At 42.0% G+C, this 22,669-nt stretch overlaps 1 long non-coding RNA gene across 3 annotated transcripts; it reads left to right on the top strand.

The window, feature by feature from the left end:
- Positions 1-2,115: 2,115 nt before the first annotated feature.
- LOC147137996 (uncharacterized) lies at positions 2,116-21,911 on the top strand. 3 transcript variants are annotated; one of them, XR_015089068.1, is made up of 6 exons: positions 2,116-11,886; positions 15,504-15,616; positions 20,432-20,496; positions 20,603-20,647; positions 20,754-20,790; positions 20,903-21,911. It is a non-coding gene; the product is annotated as an uncharacterized LOC147137996 (long non-coding RNA). The 3 variants fall into 3 exon arrangements; XR_015089069.1 differs by having other exon boundaries at positions 2,116-5,972; positions 20,754-21,911; XR_015089067.1 differs by having other exon boundaries at positions 20,754-21,911.
- Positions 21,912-22,669: the final 758 nt, after the last annotated feature.

Below are 22,669 nucleotides of genomic sequence, written 5' to 3'. Positions count from 1 at the left end.
GCTCATGCACACTAATGAAATGCACCCATAGTGGCTAGTGAAATGTTTTCATATGCGCTAGTATTTCACTAGCGTGTATGAAAACATTTCACTTTCATACACAAGTCAAACACTATCATAAACCCTAGTGATATGCTTCCATACACACTAGTGAAACGCTCTCATACACACTAGTGAAATTGTTGTTGCCCATAAACACAGGTGAAATGCACTCATACACGCTAGTGAAATGCATTCATACACACTAGGGAAATGCACTCATACACAAAGTACGTAGGTTATTCGAGTAAGAGATGAGCCAAACAGTGTCAGTCCAGGCTGCAGCGCTGTCTGTTTATTGTTGCACTTCCGTGACTCGCTGACGCTCAGTACGGCAAGCGAGATGGACACTGCCATAAGCAATTGCGAATAATAAACATATCTCACAATACATTACATCTCCCTTCTTCAGCTACGCACCTCAATTTTCATCCAGACAGAACCATAGATTGACAGTAAAACTGCTACGAACAACAAATATTCCCAACTTGCTTGCAAAGAATGTAAAGCTTCAAACACAACAAATGCAATTAGCAGACACCTTCAACGCGGTGGTGCTCTACCTACTACAATGGGTGTACCCGTTAAATGACTAACCACGCTAAATGACATGTTAACTAGGAAGGAGAAGTTACCAGCACATCACTTCCACCAGGCATCTTTACCACACCTGTTCCCTATTCTGATGGCAACCCTACTTCTGTAACTTGATGAAAAATACAAATTCAGTCTATCAGGGGGTTTCACTACTCTACCCCGCCAGGTGGTATACATTTCACCTGAGTGCACTTTTGCAGTCTCTTGTGGTTCTCCTGGTGACGAGGACTGCAGTTCTGATGGGCCCTGTGCAGCCGGTGTCAGTTCAGGGACTTCAGGCCAGGACTCGCTGCGGATCACGTGGTGAGACCGGTTGGCAATCGGAGTGCTTGTGCGAAAGTGTTGGCTGGTACGGCGGAACTGCTTGCCCCTACTCTCCACCACATAGGCTTGTGGAGCACTATGGGAATGAAGTACAACACCTGAAGACCATCTGGGATTGCCTGGGTATGGTGCCATTCGTACCCCATACCCGGGTTGTAGGGTGAGATGAGTATGGGCTGCGCTCTTGTGGTCATAATACAATACAATACAATTTTATTTATATAACGCATAACAGCTAGGGCTGTAACAACGCACTTTACAATACAGTAAATAAAACAAAAACAATAAAAGGCTGTGGTACTAATGTACTAACAATTAATGTATTAATAAATATAGATATAAATAATATATAAAATATAAATAATATATACATAAATAAAGCCAATAAATTGAATTAAAACACTATATACAATCGACACCGGAAAAGAGCTGAAAAATTCTGTTCTGATCAAAAACCAGAGAAATGTGTCTTCAACTGGGTTTTAAAAATGGACAGAGCTTGCATAACAACCGATGGGAGGTCATTCCAGAGGGAAGGACCAGCGACAGAAAAGGCTCGATCCCCTCTGAGGCTCCGCTTGGTGCTCGGCACCTTGAGCAGCGCCTGGTCCACAGACCTGAGGCTGCGGGAAGGTGCATAGGAGTGGTGGAGCTCGGGGAGTTACGCCGGGGCGAGGCAATTTAATGATTTAAAGACAAATAGGAGAATCTTAAATTGAACGCTAAAATGCACTGGGAGCCAGTGAAGGGAGGCCAGAATTGGTGTTATGTGCTCGATCTTCCGCGCTCCAGTTAGTAGGCGAGCAGCAGCATTTTGGACCAACTGGAGACGTTTGAGGGAGGACTGGCTGACTCTAAAATAAAGTGCACTGCAGTAATCTAGCCGAGATGTAACAAAGGCATGGATGACTGTTTCTAAGTTCTGATGGGAAAGGAAGGGCTTTACCGTAGCCAGCTTTCTAAGGTGAAAGAAGCTCGACTTTACAACAGAGCTGATTTGCTGGTCCAATTTAAGATCACTGGTTCCAGCAGCGCACACGCCATTGGTAGCTTGTTGCGAGGCCTCCCGCCCATGAGCAGCTGAGCTGGCGACAGGCCTACTGAATCAAGCAGAGTAGTCCTGTAGTCCAGTAGCGCCAGGTGTTTGTCTGGTGCCTTACTCCAGAGCTTCTTGACTGTTTGCACTGCATGCTCTGCTTCTCCATTTGAATGTGGTGTGTGAGGTGATGATGTTTTGTGCAAGATGGCCTTACAGAACTCTTTGAATTCTTCAGAAGAGTATTGTGGCCCATTGTCCGTACGAAGGGTGCGACAGATTCAGTGTCTGGCAAACTGAGCCTTCAAGGCATCTATGGTGGCCCTGCTACGCTGGTCTTTTAATTCATCTACTTCAATATACTTCAAGTAGTAGTCCACTTGTTTAATTTACCATTTGCCTTCAAATTCAAATAAGTCAGAGGCCACTTCTTCAAACGGTAGTTCTGGCATTTCCGTCGGCTTGAGCGGCTCTCTGGGAAGTCTGTTTTGAATTTCAGTTCACTTACAGCAATTCCGGATCGTGTTTTCAATTTCAGCACTCATTCCTGGCCAGTATAGGACCTCACAAGCTTGTTGCTTGTTCTTTACCACACCTAGATGAGTGTGATGTATAAGCTCTAACATGTGTGCACGCATGGTGGCTGGCGCTACAATGCGCAATCCCTTGTACACTATGCCATCCAACACAGCCAGTTGCCTTCTTGAGTCCCAGTATGGTTGCACTGAAATGGGTACGTACCTCCCTCCTGTTGATAGGCCATCCTTTGTGGATTGTTTGCTGGAGACAGCTTGACTCCCCTTTCGTGCGTTCTTGCAGCTCTGTTAATTTCTGGTCACTCACAGAGACAAAGCTGAGCATGGAGGCACTGTCAAGTCCACCTGCCTCAGGCGTGTTATCACTTAGCTGTGCCCTGAACAAAGTGTCGGGCAGCTCCATGTCCTTCCCTCTTCTGGACCTGACTGTGATGTCATACCACTGTAGTCGCAGACGCATTCTCTGGATGCGCATGGGGGTGGACAGCAGCGGTTTCTTAGAAATGTCTTCAAGAGGCTTGTGGTCGTTATATATTGTGACATGTTTCCCAAAAATGTTGTGGTGAAATTTGGCACATTAGTGCACAATAGAAAGCATCTCGTTTTCTATTTGTGCATAGCGTGTCTCTGAGTCAGTTAGCGACGTGGATGAGAAGGCAATGGGACGGTTGTCCTGCAACAACATTGCACCAAGCCCCACGCTGCTGGCGTCACAGTATATCTCTACCTGCTTGGCTGCATCATAATACTTGAGCACTGCTGGGTGCTTTTTGAGTCACTCAAATTATTGCTGTTGTGCTGGTTGCCACGCAAACTCAACCTCACTCTTCAGGAGCTGTCGCAGTGGAGCATCTTCTACACTCAAGTTAGGTATGAATTTTGAAGTATCACAAATCAGAGAAAATAGTGGATGCCCCCTTTATCTTTTGGAGCTGGCATGCACATCACCGCTTCGGTCTTGGCAGGGTCCGGCATAAGACCATTAGCTGTTATCAGAAGCCCACATATGGCACGGCAAATTGACAGATGTGACATTTATCAACATTTAGCTTGAGATTGTATTCTGTCTCTGTCGACTACTCTGCAAAGTATGGCATCATGTTCTTCCACTGTGGGTGCTGCTATCAGAATGTCATCCATGATGCCTGCGGCTCCATTGATGCCTTCCAGCATCTGGTCCATGATGCGCTGGAAAATTTCGGGTGCACATCTAATACCAAAGGGGAGTCTCAGGACCAGCACTGCCCTATCGGAGTGTTGAAAGTTGTGAGAAATGATGAAGCTTCATCCAGCTCTATCTGGAGGAATGCAGATTTGTCATCCAAGATTTTTGAGAAGATTTTTGCCCATGGTATGCCCGAGATTACCTTCTCTATGGTGCGCACCGGGTGGTGTTACCGTTTGATCACTTTATTTAGGTCGCTTGGGTCAATACAGATCCTTATTTTGTCCTTGCATGTGACAACCACCATGGAGCTAACCCATTCTATGCGCTAGACAACTTTTGCTATGCAGCCATCTTCCTCCATCTTGGCCAATTTCTTAAAAAATTTTTTCTTAAGTGCAGCTGGTTGTCGGCGAACAGGATGTACAACTCCTTTGTCGTTCGCCTCAATTTTAATTGTGTACCTTGCCAGGCAAAGTCCCCAGTAGTGCGTGCCAGATCCGGAAAATCATCCATTGGTGCATACTGTGTCAGTGTCATGCTGTCAGCAGCACCAACCTTGATTCCATCCCTACTATCTTGCAGGGAGTTAAACCGCGCAATCAGACCCAGGGCTTCAGCTGTAGCGCCACTGAGTACGTTCTCTTGAGAAATGTTGATTATTTCTAGTTTAGCTTGTGTTTGACGGTCTTTGTATTTAAGCAGAAGATCTACTGCAGCAACAGGAATTAGCTTAAACCAAGCGAGTATGAGCGTAGGGTCCTGTTGGAGCGCTTTAGCTCCCCTGTATGCTCCAGTAACTGATAGTTGTTTAGGGTCAACGTGTTGCACTTAGCGCCGGTATCTATTCTAAACACCACCTCCTGAGCTAGTATGTTGATATTTACAACCCACTTGTCGCCATCCACCATTGACATTGGCACATCTTCACACGTTAGATGAATGGCCAGGACTTCTTCATCTTGTGTGTTCAATTATCATGGAGCTCACACCTCGGCTGCGACACACAGCTGCCCAATGATTTGCTTTGTGGCAGTGAGAGCACGTGGAGTCCACTGCAGGTCACTTTCCTTGGTTCCTCGCATGTTGTGGGTGCTTGCCACATATAAAGCAGCCGTTTCATTGTTTGTCCACTGCCACTTTCAAATGGGTTGTTGGCTGTGCTTGGCCATGCACATTTTTATTGGTCATTGTGCGCTTTGATCTGACGGACATTGTTGACATGTGCACGTCTTCTTTGCTAACAATCATCATTTGCTTCTGCGACATCTCAAATTGTTGGGGAATTTCAATTGCTTTTGTAAAACTGCAGTTTTACAGCTACGCAGCTCCAGAGTTTCCTGAACACAACATACTCACAGCTGCTCTGCCATTGGCTATTACCTCGTATCTTCCTCTCATCCCATTGGCTAAGAGGGACCACTACCGTATGTGTCTGTGTGTGGAGATAGACAGGTAGATAGATATATATGTGATAGATATGTCTATGCAGCATCCTCGTCATTCCCCCAACGGGCCATGAGGTGTTCCGATAGTTTTACGTGAATTAGAAACGAGGAAAAGAAAAAAAGGAGAAAATCAGTTTTTTTGTCCATACAAATAAAGCAAGAAATAATAGAAAAGTATGAAAAAGGGATACGTTTGGTTGATGTCGCCAAATAATATGACCGTAATGTATCGACAGTCGCCACATTATTAAATCAGTTCATTCATGAGGACAGCAATTAAAAGGTAAATGACCATTGTGAGAGCCAATGCTTGTCATCAATTCTGTCATCTTAGTCATAATAATCTCAATTTCTGTCATCATAAAGATTTCATGTACTTGCAGTAGTAGTAGTGTTCTGAAGGTTTGCATGTTTGTGAAATACCGTTTAAGTTCTGCTGTATTGTCATGTAATGTCATCTTCCAAACCACTTATCCTATACAGGGTCGCGGGCTGCTGTATTGTCTTGTATTGTTATCCTGAGTTGAATTATTTCTTTGAGTACTGTTTGCATTTAACATTGGTGTGGCGCATGTATTGGACATTACGCTGAATTCATTGGTCACGGGATGCCTCACGATTGATGACGTCAGAGCTCGCTCGCCTGAACAGAAAAAAGTGTGCGAGCCGTCGAACGAAGGCAGTTAGCAGTAAGGTGTTCTCCCCCAGTGAAAAGAGGATAAGTGGAGCAGTTCGGTGACGTTCATCTACTTCGTTCCCCTACTGAAGCGTCGTCTCGGATCCACCTGCTATTCCCCGCACACATCCACAAGGAGGAATTTCCCCACGTAAGACATTCATGAGCTCCACCAACCCGGGCAACGTTTTGGTACCATTTAGTATTAATTAAGGACATTGAGTTTAAATTGTAATTGGGCTGAATTATCATTCTAAATATGTATTTAATTTGTATTATTGATAATTGATTATCCATCGCATTATTTTGCCAGAGTGTTTATTATTAATATTGTTGTTACGACTTGTTGCTTCCTCTAAAGTTAAATTACAGTAGAATATAGTGACAAATAAGGAGTAAGATTATTTGTTTATTAATTTGGTTAATAGTTTAATCCCCCTCATGTAAACATACAGTCCTCTACAGGCTCCGGCACAAGTAGCATAGCAAACAATGTTTAGTATACAGTGTGTGGTGTGTGCTGGTAGTTATGGAAGCAAACCGCTTTTGACCGTGCTCATAGTCTAAGTACATGTTATCCATCTGCTGTACTGAATAACATTGCTCACTTTGTTGGATTACAAAACCTTCAATACAAGAAGGCAAAAAAGGAACTTTGAGTCCGTGTGAGTAATTCAAAGAAATTCAAATTATGGATAAGAAGATGTGCCGTATGGACGAATCAGAACTACCTCGGCTATCTGTAAAAAAAAATCTGTATTTCATAGAACAGTACACCAGAGGTGCGCCTCAGGACATTGTGAAGAGCTGTCAACATATGACTGCTGAGCGCGGTTATGAAAGGGCGATGAAACTGCTTCATAACAAGTATAAACCCTTAGAAAATCGCCACAGCTCTAATAAGCAAGGCTTGTAAGTGGCCAGTAATAAAACCAGAAGATGGGAATGCTTTAACTGATTTCTCAATGTTTCTGGTGAATTGTCTTAACGCCATGGAAGATGTAAATTATATGGAAGAAATGGACAATCCAACGACGATGAAAACAATACTTGCCAAACTGCCATTCAAAATAAGAGAAAATTGGAGTTACCATGCATACGAGCTACAAAAACGCTGTAGTACAAGAGTCATGTTTATAGATTTAGTGAACTTCATTGAGCACGTCGCTAATGTCAAGTCTGATCCTCTTTTTGGACACATCGACAGCACAACAGCTGAAAAGAAGGACAATAATAAAACTTCAAAACAAAAAGACACAAAATGGAGAAGCAGCTTTGCAACCAACGCCAAACAAGTTAACAATGAACAAAGCCAGTCATACAATGACACGTCATCTTTCAACCGGGCCTTCACAAAGCCATGTATTTGCTGTGAGAAAGGCCACACTAAGGAAGAGTGTTGTAAACTGAGAGAAAAACCACATAAAGAAAGAGTGGAATTTCTGAAGAAAAATGGCTTTTGTTTTGGCTGCTTCTCTAACGAGTTTAAGAAGGTCCCCTCTCTAAGGAGTGTAAGAAGAAAATGACGTGCAAACACTGTTCTCTAAAGCATCGTTAGTGTACTACATTTTGTAAAGCAAGAAAAAAGAAAAGAGAATGCAGAAGAAGTTGACTCTAACGATGTCCCAAATTCTCAAGAAAATGTAGCCAGTGTAAACTCTCCCCAATACGAAGAGACACACACCTGCACTGGGGCCGGAGACAATTGCAAGCTCACTATTGTTCCCTTGAAAGTTAAGAATAAAAGAAGTAACAAAGTTGTGGAAGCTTATGCATTCATTGACTCAGGCAGCAGCGCAATGTTTTGTACAGAGACACTGGCAGAGCGGCTGAATGTCGAGGGAAGAAGGACGGAGGTAATTATAAACACCATTACCACAACGAAGCGAATGAAATCCTATATTATAACTGATTTGGAAATCAGTGGATTGGAAGAGAATAACTTCATCGAACTATCCAAAGTGTTTACACAGAAGAGCATCCCTATTTCCACAAAGAATGTTCCACAACAAAAAGACAGCGACAAATGGCCATATCTAAGCGAAGTCAGATTACTTCACATTAACGCCGAAGTACAACTCCTTATTGGAACAAGAGAACCCAAACTACAGGAGCCATGGAAAGTAATCCATAGTCAAGATAATGGACCATATGCAGTAAAGACTGCAATTGGTTGGATTCTAAATAGATTTACAGCAGATAGAAATGAACATTCAGTTAATAGAATTGCTGTGGACAATGAGAACATAGAACAACTGCTTATTCAGCAATATAACCATGACCTTCCTGAGCGGAAGTGTGACGACAAGCTAGAGATGTCACAAGAGGATCACCGTTTCATGGAATTCATGTCAGGCTCTGCTTGTCACATGGGTGGACATTATTACATACACTTACCACTAAAGAAAGCGAACATCCAAATGCCAATCAATCGAAGTGTTGTATTGCAACGAGCATGGTATCGCAAAAATAAATTAAAGAAAGATCCTGTACTTCACGCTGAGTATACCAGCTTCGTGAGAGAAATGGTGAATACTGGTTATGCAGTAAAAGTACTACAAAGACAGCTGTGCCATCGGAATGGCCGAGTATGGTACCTTCCTCATCATGGAGTACTCCACCCTCAGAAAAAAAAGCTTTGGGTCGTTTTTGACTGTGTGGCCAGCTATGAAGGAGTCTCTTTGAACAGTGAACTTCTACAAGGGCCAGATCTAACAAACACGCTTGTCGTAGTGTTGACTCGCTTTAGGCAAGAACCAATCGCCATGATGGCGGACATCGAAAAGATGTACTACCAAGTGCGTGTTCCTGAAGAAGACACCAATTTCATACGCTTCCTGTGGTGGCCTGAAGGAGATCCCAATCAGGATGTTGCTGCGTACAAAATGACTGTACATCTCTTTGGTGCTACCTCTTCACCAAGTTGCGCCACGTTCGCTCTTCAAAGAACAGCACATGAAAATCAGAGACATGCTCAGACTGAGGTAGTGAATATAGTCCTCAGAAACTTTTATGTAGACGACTGTTTAAAGTCAGTCGCGACTGAAGCTCAAGCCATCGACCTGAGAAAAGACCTCACAGCATTGTGTTCCGATGAGGTTTTCGCTTGACAAAATGGGCAAGTAATAGCCGTAAACTGCTTGCATCTGTTCCAGAAAGCGAGAGAGCAAGTGGACCGAAAGATCTGGATCTGAATCACGATGATCTTCCTGTGGAAAGAGCCCTAGGAGTGTTATGGTGCATCGAATCAGATTCATACGAATTCAGAATCAATGTAAAGGACAGACCCGTCACAAGACGAGGAATCGGTCACAAGCTTGATCTATGATCCACTTGGTTTCATTGCTCCAGTTGTCCTCCCAGCCAAGATGATCATGCAACAGCTGTGCAGGGAAGGGCTTTCATGGGAAATGAAATTCCAGAACAGCTATCACAAAAGTGGAACATGTGGCTATAAGAGCTTCTTCAACTCTCAAATATGAAATTAGCCAGATGTGTACGACCAGTGGACTTCGGACCAATCAACGAAGCTCAACTTCATCACTTTTCTGATGCGTCCAAAAATGGTTACGGAACAGCCTCGTACCTCAGACTAACTAACAAACATGAACAAGTCCACTGCGCATTCATGATGGGAAAATCACGTGTGGCCTCAACAAAGCAAACAACAATTACATGTATGGAATTAACAGCAGCTGTTGTATCTGTCAACAGACAAGATGTTAAGACGAGAGCTTCAAATGAATTTGTGTGATTCAACATTCTGGACTGACAGCACAACAGTGCTGAAATATATCGACAATCAAGCCCTTCGTCTCAAGACTTTTGTAGCCAATTGTGTTGCTACTATCAGAGAATCTACAAAATCGCACCAATGGAGGTATGTAAATACTACAGTAAACCCATCCGATTGTGCATCTAGAGGGCTAACTACCACCAAGTTTCTGAACAACCCAAGCTGGTTTAATGGTCCAGCCTTTCTACGAGAACCAGAAAGTCAATGGCCGAGCAGACCTGACCAAACGAACAACAAAGAAGACGACAATGAAGTGAGACACGTACGTCTCACGCGTGCAGTCGAAGACAAAGACACAGTGAACAAACTGATAAATCACTATTCAAGCTGGTACAGGTTGAAGCGGGCCGTCGCTTGGATTCTCAAAGTAAAGTACACATTGATACAACGCTGCAGAGAAACCAGAAGGGGTCTATGAACAGGGCTCAACAGCCAAATGAATCATAATTGTAAATTGACTTTTGAATGTCTGGAGAGAGCCGAAATGGAAATAATCAAATACATTCAAAGTCAATGGTTCCCTGAAGAAATGGTTATGCTATCGAAGGGAAACAACCTAAAGAGGAGCAGTTATCTAATAAAGCTCAACCCAGTGATTCAGGATGGAGTTCTGAGGGTTGGAGGACGTCTATTTGCATCTGCCATGCCTGATCATGTGAAGCATCCAATTATCATCCCAAAGGACTCACACATCACCACACTGATCCTGAGAGACATTCATGAAAAGATTAGTCACTGTGGATGGAACTACATGCTCTCAAAATTACGACAAAGGTATTGGATACCTTCAGCAAACTCAATGGGGAGGAGAATCTTATCAAAGTGCGTGGTCTGCAGAAAAGTAAAAGGCAAGGCCCTTCAACAAAAAATGGCAAACCTTCCTCCAGATAGAATAGTCCCTGACAAACCCCCTTTCTCAAACGTAAGGGTGGACTATTTTGGCCCGTTCGACGTGAAACAGGGACGCAGCCGTGTAAAAAGATAGAGTTCTCTTCACTTGTCTCTCTACGCGGGTGGTACACATTGAAGTTGCTCACTCTTTGGACACTGATTCATGTGTAAACGCAATCCGTTGTTTCCTGTGCAGAAGAGGACATGTGGAAGTTATGAGGTCAGACAATGGGACTAACCTCGTAGCAGCTGAACATGAATTAAAAGAGTCTCTTCAGCAATGGAATCAATCAAAGATCCAAGACGCACTTATGCAAAAAGGAATTCAATGGATTTATAACCCGCCTGCAGCTTCCCATTTCAGAGGAGTTTGGGAAAGACAAATACGTTCCATAAGAAAGGTGATGAGATCTGTGCTCAAGGAACAAATCCTCAAAGATGAATGTCTGCAGACACTGATGTGTGAAGTGGAATACATACATACTGAATGATAGACCACTTACAACAACAACCAATGACCCCACAGATCTCAAAGCGTTAATTCCAAATCACCTATTAATGATGAAGAAGCAGCCGGTGATGCCACCTGGATTGTTCAGTAAAGAAGACTCATATATACGCAGGAGATGGAGGCAGAGTGCGTGAGTGCGTGAGTGCCTCCCGCTTTTACAAGAACGCCAAAAGTGGAATCAACTCAAGACGAACCTGTCTGCCGGAGATATTGTCATGATAATGGATGAATCTGCGCCCCGTGGATCATGGTTGATGGGAAGAGTCGATCATGTCATCCTAGATGCACAAGGACACGTCAGGCTCGTAATGGTCAAGACAAAGACAAACACCCTGGAAGGACCTGTTGACAAGTGATGTCTCATTTGTGAGGCGGACAGTTAAAGAATTTAATTTGTTGTGTTAGATCTTACGCCACTGTATGATATCTGTTTCTTAATTATTTGGCTCTCGTTTATTGAGTAATTGTAAGCCTGCTAGTCTTCCAATTAGGGGCCGGAAATGTGAGAGCCAATGCTTGTCATCAATTCTGTCATCAATTTTGTCATCATAAAGTAGTATCTCAATTTCTGTCATCATAAAGATTTAATGTACTTGCAGTAGTAGTAGCATAGCAAACAATGTTTAGTATACAATGTGCTGGTAGTTATGGAAGCAAACAAGTTTTGATCGTGCTCATAGTCCATGTTATCCACCTGCTGTACTGAATAACATTGCTCACTTGGATTACAAAACCTTCAATACAAGAAGACACAAAAGGAACTTTGAGTCCGTGTGAGTAATTCAAAGAAATTCAAATTATGGATAAGAAGATGTGCTACTATGGACGAGTCAGAACTACCTTCGACTACCAACATTGAAGCTAATGGTAAAACAGAATTTCTGCCATTACAACCATTTTTATTCTTTACTCTATTCTTTGTTTGTTACATTATGCACAACTCTCATTTATTGTGCAGTAATCTAATTGTAACATGTATTTGTTACATGTTTTGATGCATTTTTATGCTTTATAAAACATTTATGTCTGAATATTGGGGGGCTTGGAACGGATTAGGGCATTTACATGGAAACGCGTCTCTACTTACAAAATTTTCTACTGAAGAAATTTCTTCCAGAATTATTCCACAATTAATTTCTTAAGTAGAGGTACCACTGTATCTCACAATACATTTCACACACTACTAGTGAAATGCACTCATACACGCTAGTGAAATGCTTTCATACACACTCGTGAAACGCTTTCATACACGCTAGTGAAACGCGACAGACTAGTCAAATATTTGTTGCTCATGAACACAGGTGAAACGCTCTCATACACACATCTGAAATGCTTTCGTACATACTGTTGAAAATTCTGTCATAAACACTAGGACAACAAGAATAAATCTGACAGTTTTTTAAAAAAGTAATAATTTATTTCACATATAATGGATGGGTGGAAAGGCGACACGGTTATCGACTGGCTAGCACATCCAACTCACAGTGCAGAGGTCCAAGATTCGATTCCGGGCTCCGGCCTTTCTGTATGGAGTCCTGTTCTCCCGTGCCTGCGTGGGTTTTCACCGAGGCCTCCAGTTTCCTCCCACCTTCCAACAACATGCATGGCAGGTTAATAGAAGATTGTAAATTGTCATTTAGTGTGATTTTGAGTGTACTGTTGTTTGTCTATGTGTACTCTGCAATTGGCTGGCAACCAATTCAGGGTGTACCCTGCCTACTGCCCGAAGGCAGCCGGGAAATCGGCTTCGTTGTGAAAGAAAGAAATCGGCTTCATTGTGATACTTCCTAACATTACTATCCTCAATCTATCTATCGTCTATCTAGCTATCTATTGTTGTTGTTTTTGTTGTTGTATCTATTGCATTTCACTAATGTCCATTTTACTTGTGTTTATGAGCAAGCTATTTATATATGACGTCACCGGAACACCTTTTTTCCATATTTCAAAATAAAACATGTTGGCTGCCAAAAGCCTTGAGGTGGCCTAACTCAAGCAACGGCGTAACTTGGTGACATACTACATAGCATATACACATGATAATAGTCCATATAGTTGACATATGTTTGTTGATTATTGTCTTAAATTAACGATTTTGCTCATTGAGTTAATATGAATGCTTTTCATTTGAAAGGTTTCATTTACTGCGTGGGATATGACGATCTGGATAACCTGGATAAGTGACAAAATAAGGGTTAAAAAGATAAAATTTGAAAATATGATTATTTAAAATACCATCATCTTATTGCGTTGAACATTAGCAATATTTTCTCTTCAATTGTTATTTTGAGAGAATCTGCCATAGAGATCGAGTTGGAACTGGAAGTCCCTCCAATATTGGATTTTGATTGCCAGATGAAAACGGGGTCCAGAGAAAGGGAGCGATCAGACACGATGTTAAAAAAGTGAATAAAAACATTGTATATACCTATAGTGACGACGGGGATGGCTGTTGGTGTTAGGAGAAGTGACCGGGAGTCTTGTATTTTGATCTGTACTGGCCTCGGTAAGCTAGTAACTAACTTGATGCTGACGAGCTATGCTATATGCTATAAGATATGCTATGCTAATGTCGCAACTCGCCAGGCCATATTGAGTATTTCTTAAAACTGAATTGAGGTTACCACTAGTAGGTGTTTCTATTACCTGTAGTTTGAATGTAAATTGCTTTTGCAGCCAGTTACATATAAGCTGTCATTTCATTTCCACTATTGTGATCGCCACCATTTTGCTTGTTGAATAACAAATGAAAAGATGCATCATACATGACTAACCCTAACGCGGTCAAGCACTATATTATTATGATCACACAGTACATGAATAGTAATTGAAACAGCACCTGCTTTCATTGAATCCTTTTTTTTCACATATATGTATATTAAATGTGTATAATTTTCATTTTATCTCACCTAGCGTTATTTTCATTTGTATTTGTTAAATGTGATTTGCCCTTTTCTTGTATATTACATTCTTATCCTCCTGAGGGTCGCAGTTGTGCCCGGTTGTCTTTTGCCAGTAGGCAGGGGACACCCTGAATTGGTTGACAGCCAATCGCAGAGCACTCATAGACAAACAACAGAACGTTCACACTCAAAATCACACTAAGGGACAATTTACAATCTTCAATTAACCTGCCATGCATGTTGTTGTAAGGTGGGAGGAAACCAGCAGCCTCGGAGAAAACCCACGCATGGGTCAGAACGTGACTCCACACGGAAAGGCGCCCATCCATCCATTATATGGAAAATATATATATATTTTTTAAAAGTGTCGGATTTATTCTTGTCCTAGTGTTTATGACAGCATTTTCAACCGTATGTACGAAAGCATTTCAGATGTGTGTATGAGAGTTTCACCTGTGTTTATGAGCAACAAACATTTCACTAGTGTGTATGAGAATGTTGCATTAGTGTGTATGAAAGCATTTCACTAGCGTGTATGAGCTCATTTCACCAGTGTTCATGAGCAACACAAATTTCACGAGTGTGTACGAAAGCATTCCACCTGTGTTTATGAGCAACAACAATTTCATTAATGTGCATGAGAGCGTTTCACTAGTGTGTATGAAAGCGTTTCACTCGCGTTTATGAAAGCGTTTCACTTGTGTCTATGAAAGCATTTCACTAGCGTGTATGAAAATATTTCACTAGCGCGTATGAGTGCATTTCACTAACGTGTATGAAAGCATTTCACTCGTGGTTATGAGTGCATTTCACTTGTGTGTATGAAAGCATTTCACTAGAGTGTATGAGTGCATTTCACCTGTGTTTATGAGCAACAACAATTTCAGTCGTGTATGAGAGTGTCACTAGTGTGTATGAAAGCATTTCACTAGCGTGTATGAGCACATTTCACCCGTGTTAATGAGCAACGAAAATGTTACTAGTGTGTATGAAAGCGTTTCCTTGTGTGTATGAAAGCATTTCACTAGCATGTTTGAAAGCATTTCACTGGCGTGTATTAGTGCAATTCACGTGTGTATGAAAGCGTTTCACTTGTGTGTATGAAAGCATTTCACTAGCGTCTATGTGAGTGCATTCCACCTGTTTATGAGCAACAAAAAATTCAGTATGTAGTGCGTATGAGAGCATTTGACTAGCATGTACGAGCGTATTTCACTTGTGTTTATGAGCAACAGAAATTTCGTTCGTGTGTATGACAGCATTTCACTAGCGTCTATGAGCGCATTTCACTAGTGTTTATGAGCAACATAAATTTCACTAGTGTGAATGAAAGCATTTAATTAATAAGTGTGAGAGCTATTCCTGACTTGTCCCTAATGGCCCCTCATACATGTTGGTGTTGTACTTTACAATTGCCAGTAGCCACCCGTACACACTTTTTATTGTCTTGGACCTGAGGTTCAACCCAATAGGCACGATGCCATGACCACTGGCTTGTTATCCAACTACTTTATGACAATAAGTTAAGGTGTGCTTCGTCTCACCTCCATCTCTGATTACCCTCTTTCTTTCTTTTTGAAGGGCTTATCACCTGTTATCTCGCAGTATTGTGGAACCCTGTTGTTCATGAGTGTTCCAGTCCCTGTCAGAGTGTCAAGAAGGCTGATTGTTGTAAACTACCTGTCAAAGAACAGGTGGGTTCCTTTGGGCACAGACTCTATTAAATGAAGAAGAACTTGTTCTCCAATGCCCTTTCCTCCTGTAACTGTGAAAGCAGTCTTGCCTTGGTAGACCACAAAGTCCAAGACTAGATCAGTTGGTGCAGCCAATACAAAAACTTTCCGTCCAGTTGGGTTTGGTTTGCCAGGTACATATTGGCGCACCAAGGATCCACCAGTAAAAGGACAATTTTCCTGTTCTGGGCAGACTCAGATATCCTTGCCTTACTTTGGTCAAAAGGGGCCGATTCTCCACAAGAGATCACTTCTCTTTTCCTCATCTGAAAAATCAAGGTCATTGATAGAATTTCTCAATTTGTAAAACCAATTTCTGTTCATGGATTGTGCCACAATTTGGACTCTAGTATTAGAGGCCCAATACATTTGAATGTTGGCATATCAGCCCATGTAAATAGAATTCCCAAAGAATATCTTCAGTTCTTCAGGTGTGGTATTTAGTGTTGTTCCAGACACAAGTACTTTTCGTTGATTTGTGCACAGGACCATTCCTTCAAACACAGAGTCATCAATGTATTGTTTAACACTAGAAAGACTGAGGCTTTCTTACCCCCTTCTAAAGTCTAGAGCACAGCTAAAAGGCTGTGAGATTTTGAACTAACAACTCAACAGCCGACAATTGGCCACCTTTCTTTTGTAAATGCAACCATTAACTGCCAGATTAGCGGTACTCAGACACACCGTCCCCAGCTAGCTCCCCAGCACCCTACTTTTTCAACTGAATAGAGTATTCATGAGGGATTTTCCACTGAAAGATACATTCATATATAAAGTGTTTTATTGGTTAACAAAATAGAATACAAAAATACATATAAAGATAGCTGGAATATGTAAAAGTGTGGTATAGTGTGCGTGTCAGGGGCGGAGCTTTGGTGGGCTTGAGTGTGCACAGGCCCACCCAGAAAAAAAAAATGCTTTGAAATTTTTCGTGAATTATGAAAATATTTTTGAATTTGTGTTTCGTTGTTTTTTTTTTTTTTATTGTATTGAATATTAAGAATGGCAGAATTGTGGTTGTCTAAGGAAGATCTGATCTTCATATTATTCAGTTTGTCATTTTATTTGAATATATGATGTGTCGGGACAGGAAGATTAGCCACCCATTAGCCACGTTCTGGCTCTGCATATATATATATATATATATATATATATATATATATATATATATATATATATATATATATATATATATACAGTGTTGGGCAAGTTACTTCCAAAATGTAATATATTACGTATTACTAGTTACTTGCATGTGAAAGTAATGTTTCTAGACAATATATAATGTATGAAGTCAACATGTTTTATGGTCCTGAAATTTGTAACGCGTTACCAGTCTCAGTAACTGTAATAATATTACAAAAAAAAATCGGGGTAACAAGTTACATTACGCCGTTATTACCTAAATGTAATGTATTACTGTACTACGTTACTTTTGTAACGTGTTACCCCAACACTGTATATATATATATATATATATATATATATATATATATATATATATATATATATATATACATATATATACCCAAAGAGCAGAATTTAGTTTGCACTCTGTTTCCCCTCCCACTGCAACTGAATGAGTACCACACCCCTAATTTCTTTCCATTGTATTCTTCGTCCACTTTCAATGAGTTTATCCTCCTACTAGCCACTCCCCACCCCTCAGACACAGTTGTTCCTTGTGTGGAAAAGCACAGCACACAAAGTCAGATTTCACCTAGAAGCCACCATGGCACGCAATTGTGAGATTTGCAGAATAAAATTTCATTGTTGGTGTGTATCCTCCAATCAAATTCCCATTCACGAAGGATTTTCATTAGAATTACTTCTTATACATGTTGGCGGAAATGCCAACATGTATGGCATATGGCTATACCAATAAGTCTAGGAGAAGCGCGACGTGCATTTCATCGATAATAATGGAATTCTTAAATTTCACTTATATCTCTAAATGGTATTCAAAGATTTGTGTGCATCATGTCGTCAGAACTATCAACAATGAAATGAAAGCAAAGCCAATCGAAACAAAATTTGCTGCAAAATATAATGCTAATGTGTCAATCACAATTCATGATACTGAGATAACATACTCTGAATGGTTGAAGCAAACAATGAAGTTCATTCTTGAGAGCCTTTCATGTATCAATACAGGGATCCCAGCGTAAAAACGCACTGAAAACAGTTTAAATCTTTGAGTTACACACTGACACATTGTCAGTACGTCCAACCTTCTTGGAGTGAGGATGCAAGCTCTCTTCCAGTCATGATCTCTGTTGTTACTTTGTATTTTCCTTGATAAAGACATTTTACTCTTCAACTTCCGTGTCATATCTGCGAATGGGTCCAAATCCAGATCCTCACATGACAACATTCAGTTTTAAAAATATTTTTATGGATGTGTACTGCTACGCGACTGTAGCAGAATAAAAGAGGTTGCGCCACCAGAGCCGAGTCAGAGGGCAGCCTTGTGCCGCCATACCAGAATCCAAGGGCATCCGCAGAGGTTGCGTTGCCGGAGCCGTCGTAGTAGAATCCAAGGGCAGCTGCAGAGGTTGAGCTGCCGGAGTCGTCGTAGCAGAATCCAAGGGCAGCCGCAGAGGTTGTGCTGCCGGAGCCATCGTAGCAGAATCCAAGGGAAGCCGCAGAGGTTTCGCTGCCGAAGCCGTCGTGACAGAATCCAAGGGCAGCCGCAGAGGTTGCGCTGTCGGAACAGAATCCAAGGGCAGCCGAAGGCCTTTCGCCACTGGAGCAGAATCAGAGAGCAGCCGAAGGCCTTGCGCCGTCATAGCAGAATCGGAAGGAGCCTGGCATTGCAGAGGCACTGGGACGGGGGCCGGCATTTACTGAAGTGCCGGGAAGGGGGCCTGGCACTGCAGAGGAACCGGCATGGGAGCCTGTAGTTGCCGAGGTGTCGGGGAGAAGGCCTGGCACTGCTAGGGTACCAGGTGCAGGGGAGCCGGCATGGGAGCCTGTAGATGCCAAGGTGCCGGCAAGGGGGGCCTGCATTTGTTGAGGCAATGGGAACGGGGCCTGGAACTGCCGAGAATGGGAGCCTGCCACCACAGAGGTTGGGACGCGTACGAGACACAAGGGGTTGGGAGTACAGATAGTGAGGAAGGTAAACTACAAGAAACGCGATGAATGGTACTAGGTGAAGAAGTACGCAGTGTACGAGGTGCCAAGTGTAGTGGCTTGGGTATAGGTTCGTAAAGACGTGTCTTGGAAAAAGCTGAGGAGGAACCAAAATCTCTACTCGGACGCCTATGTTGGCCACCCCGCGGGGGTCCCGTGTAATTGGCCAACCGGGCACCCAAAGAAGGGTCTGAAGGGAAGGGTTCAGTGGTGGACACTAAGGGTACAGGTTCTGAGTGACGCGACTTGGAAAAAGTGGACTTACGAGAGGAACCAGAACTTCTACTCGGGCGCCTACGTTGGCCACCCCGCGGGGATCCTGTATAAATGGCCAACGTAGCGATCAAGCCAGACCCTGACGGGAAGGGTTCTGGAGTGGACATAATCGGAAAAACGTGACAAAAACTGACAAGGGCTTGAATAGTGACTTGAGAATGGACTCGGAAAACCAAAATCAGTGTCAAAATCTGAATCGGAAACTAAGAGATCATCATCGCACACAAACTGAGAGAGGGCTTGAAAAACCAGGAAACCTAAAATCAATGTCAGAATCGGAATCAGAAAGGAGATTAACCAAATCATGGCCATCTTCACAGTCAGAAAAATCTGAGTCTAAGAACAAAACATCGGGTGTCAAACTAGAAGGGGAATGTGCCAAACTCTGACAAGTAGATGGCAAAGATGAGCGAGACGTGGAAGAAAAGACAGAGCTTACACAAAGGGTGTGGGGTGGTCAGCAGGCTGAGGGCGATGGGAAGCACCCTGGGACTTGTGACGGCATGAGCGACACATCGTGGAGGAGTGACACGAGAGGTTCCCAGTGAAAAAGCAAAGCAGCAGCCGGTGACACAATCACTCCCTGATTTGAGGCGAGGGATGGTTAGGAGCAGGTGGTGACGTCTTCGGCCGATTTGCAGATATGACACGGAAGTTAAAGAGTAAAAAGTATTTATCAAGGAAAATACAAAGCAACAACAGAGATCATGACTGGAAGAGAGTTTGCATCCTCACTCCAAGAAGGTTGGACATACTGACAATGTGTCAGTGCGTAACTCAAAGATTTAAACCGTAAGACTTCAGACCTATATGACATCATAAAGGACAAAGCATAAAAGGACCATAGCAACTAGAGCAACTGACACATCATGTAAACAACCAGTCATAACAAATGTATTGGGTATTTTTCTTCTCTATCACTATATCCACATGCTGCACAAATTTGTGTTTTTATATTTCATCGCAGCAATTTCTCAGTAAAGAAGTCTTGATTGAATGTTATGCACGAGAAACAAATATGAGTGAGAAATAAAAAACAAACTGATTTAACTTCTCTTGGAGAAGGGAGAGGAAAAAAATAATGTTCCCTTGTGATCAGAACAGTGGAAACATAATTACGAATTGTAGCCTGTTGAACACAAAATAGTGTGGTACTTTAGTGTAGACTAGTTCGATGAGGTCTTACCTCACTGTGATGCCGCTTCACTCTCGCGGCTGCAAGCGGTGTCGGACAACGCACGCAACTGCTTGGGAGGCAACCCCGCGACATGAAGACGCAGGCTCATGATCACCTCCACACCCTTGTACTTAAGCGCTCATCAATTTAGTATTTTCTCCCCCCATACATGGCTTTGGCGCATGTAGGGGGGAAAACACTCAAAAAGGCAATGGAGACAAGGAGCAGGACGAAGGACGGAGCGACACTGACGGTATGTTTGTCACTTGACACAGTAGTTAAGCAGATGCCCTCGTATACTCATCAATTTTTTTCCTCCCCCTACATGGCTGTGGTGCGTGCGCGACACACTCCAAAAGGCGATGAAGACAAGGAGCAGGACGAAGGACAGAGCGACACTGACGGTACGGTTGTCACTTGACACAGTAGTTAAGCAGTTGCCCTTGTATACTCATCCATTTTTTTTCTCCCCCTACATGGCTGTGGTGTGCGCGCGACGCACTCCAAAAGGCGATGGCGACAAAGAGCAGGACGGACAGAGCGACACGTTTGTCACTTGACACAGTAGTTAAGCAGTTGCCCTCGTATTTGTGAACTGATCCGTTTTTTTTCCCTCCTCCCTACATGGCTGTGGTGCGTGCGTGACAAAACTCCAAAAGGCGATGGTGACAAGGAGCAGGACGAAGGATGGAAGGACACCACATCCTTTAAGAGAAGATGGTCGTCTCTGACTACACAGCTCCTTGATGAGAGACCGCTGAGGCTTCAGAGATTTGCTGTAGGGACTGACCCTGATGAGGAGGATGACGATGACGGATTTATCATCCCTCATCTCGTTTGAGAGCAGTCCTTTTTTGATGTGTAAATGACACTGCTGCGGTTTGACGCGCTGCTTGAGAGACCGCTGAAGCGTCAGAATTCTGCTGTTGGGACTGACCCTGATGAGGAGGATGACAGCGGATTTATAATCCCTCAGATCGTTCGAGAGCGTTTTTTTTTATGTGTAAATGACACTGCTGCCGTTTGACACACTGCTTTTGCACTACAGGCCCACTTCTTTTTTTTGGATGGTGTAAATTGACACTGCTGCCATTTGACGCACTGCTTTAGAGCTACAGCCCCCCTCTTTTGGGATTTTTGGAAAGACTTCATGGATACAGCACAGACAAACCCTTTATTTTTTACACACAATCATGGGGTGGACTCTGTGTTCAATTTTGTGGACTGACATTTTATCATGGGCGTTTGGTAGTTTTAATCTTGTCACGTTATTTAAATCATTGTTAATTTGAAAAGTGCAGCTGCAGTTTATTTTTGTAAGAACCTTTTATTTAGACAGGCATTTTATTTTTTATTTTATTTTTGTATTTTTGTATTTTCATTTTCTTATTTTTACATGATTCATGTCTGTAATGCGGAAACATCACATTAGTGAAAATTTAAAAAGTTTCCAAAATTTGAGTTTTTTTCACAGAACAGCGACGTTATACATGCCATGTAATGTGCAGAAACATTTCATTTATGTCATAATTTTATATATATTACATAATGTGCAGAAGCATTGTAACTAGATAAGACGTAATTATTTATATCCAACATTGTTTACAGAAGTAAAACATGTTGGTTTATGCGCCATTCAGGTTTAATAAAAATGCATGGTGAGTGCAATTGATGTCATGTGACTTATTTGCTGAAATTAACTGTCCTTTATAGGTGGAAATACAAATTTTGAACTTCCAAAAAACATTGGAACTTCCAAATAAAAAAAGTGGAATTTCCCAAAATATATTGGAAGTTCCCAAAAAAATATTGGAAGTTCAAAACAAATTTCGGAAGTTCCCCCAAAAATATTGGACGTTCCAACTAAATAACTGAAAGTTCCAACTAAATAAGTGGAATTTCCCCCCAAAATATTGGAAGTTCCCCAAAAAATATTGGAAGTACCAACTAAATAAGTAGAACATCCAAAAAAATATTGGAAGTTCAAAAATAAAGAGCGGAAGTTCTAACTAAATATGTGGAAGTTCCAACTAAATAAGTGAAAGTTCCAAAAAAATATTGGAAGTTCAAAAATAAATATTGGAAGTTCCAACTAAATAGGTGGAAGTTCCAACTAAATAAATGGAAGTTCCAAAAAAATATTGGAAGTTCAAAAATAAATATTGGAAGTTCCAACTAAATAAGTGGAAGTTCCCAAAACAGATTGTATGTTCCAACTAAATAAGGGGAAGTTCCAACTAAAGAAGTGGAAGTTCCAAAAATAGTACTTGGAAGTTCTAAAATGTATGCTTAACTTCCATTCCAACTTTCAAGTTCCAATCCCCCATTGTATGGGGAATTGGAAGCTGGAAGCCGATGGGCGTGGAAAGTTCCATTTTGTGGACTGACATTTTATCGTGGGTGTTTGGTAGTTTTGATCTTGTCAC

Source organism: Filicampus tigris, chromosome 12 (genome assembly GCF_054856515.1).
Source record: "Filicampus tigris isolate MCC_2025a chromosome 12, RoL_Ftig_1.0, whole genome shotgun sequence".
NCBI lineage: Eukaryota > Metazoa > Chordata > Actinopteri > Syngnathiformes > Syngnathidae > Filicampus > Filicampus tigris.
Note: the sequence above shows the minus strand (reverse complement) of the source record. Positions and strands in the feature narration are given on the sequence as shown.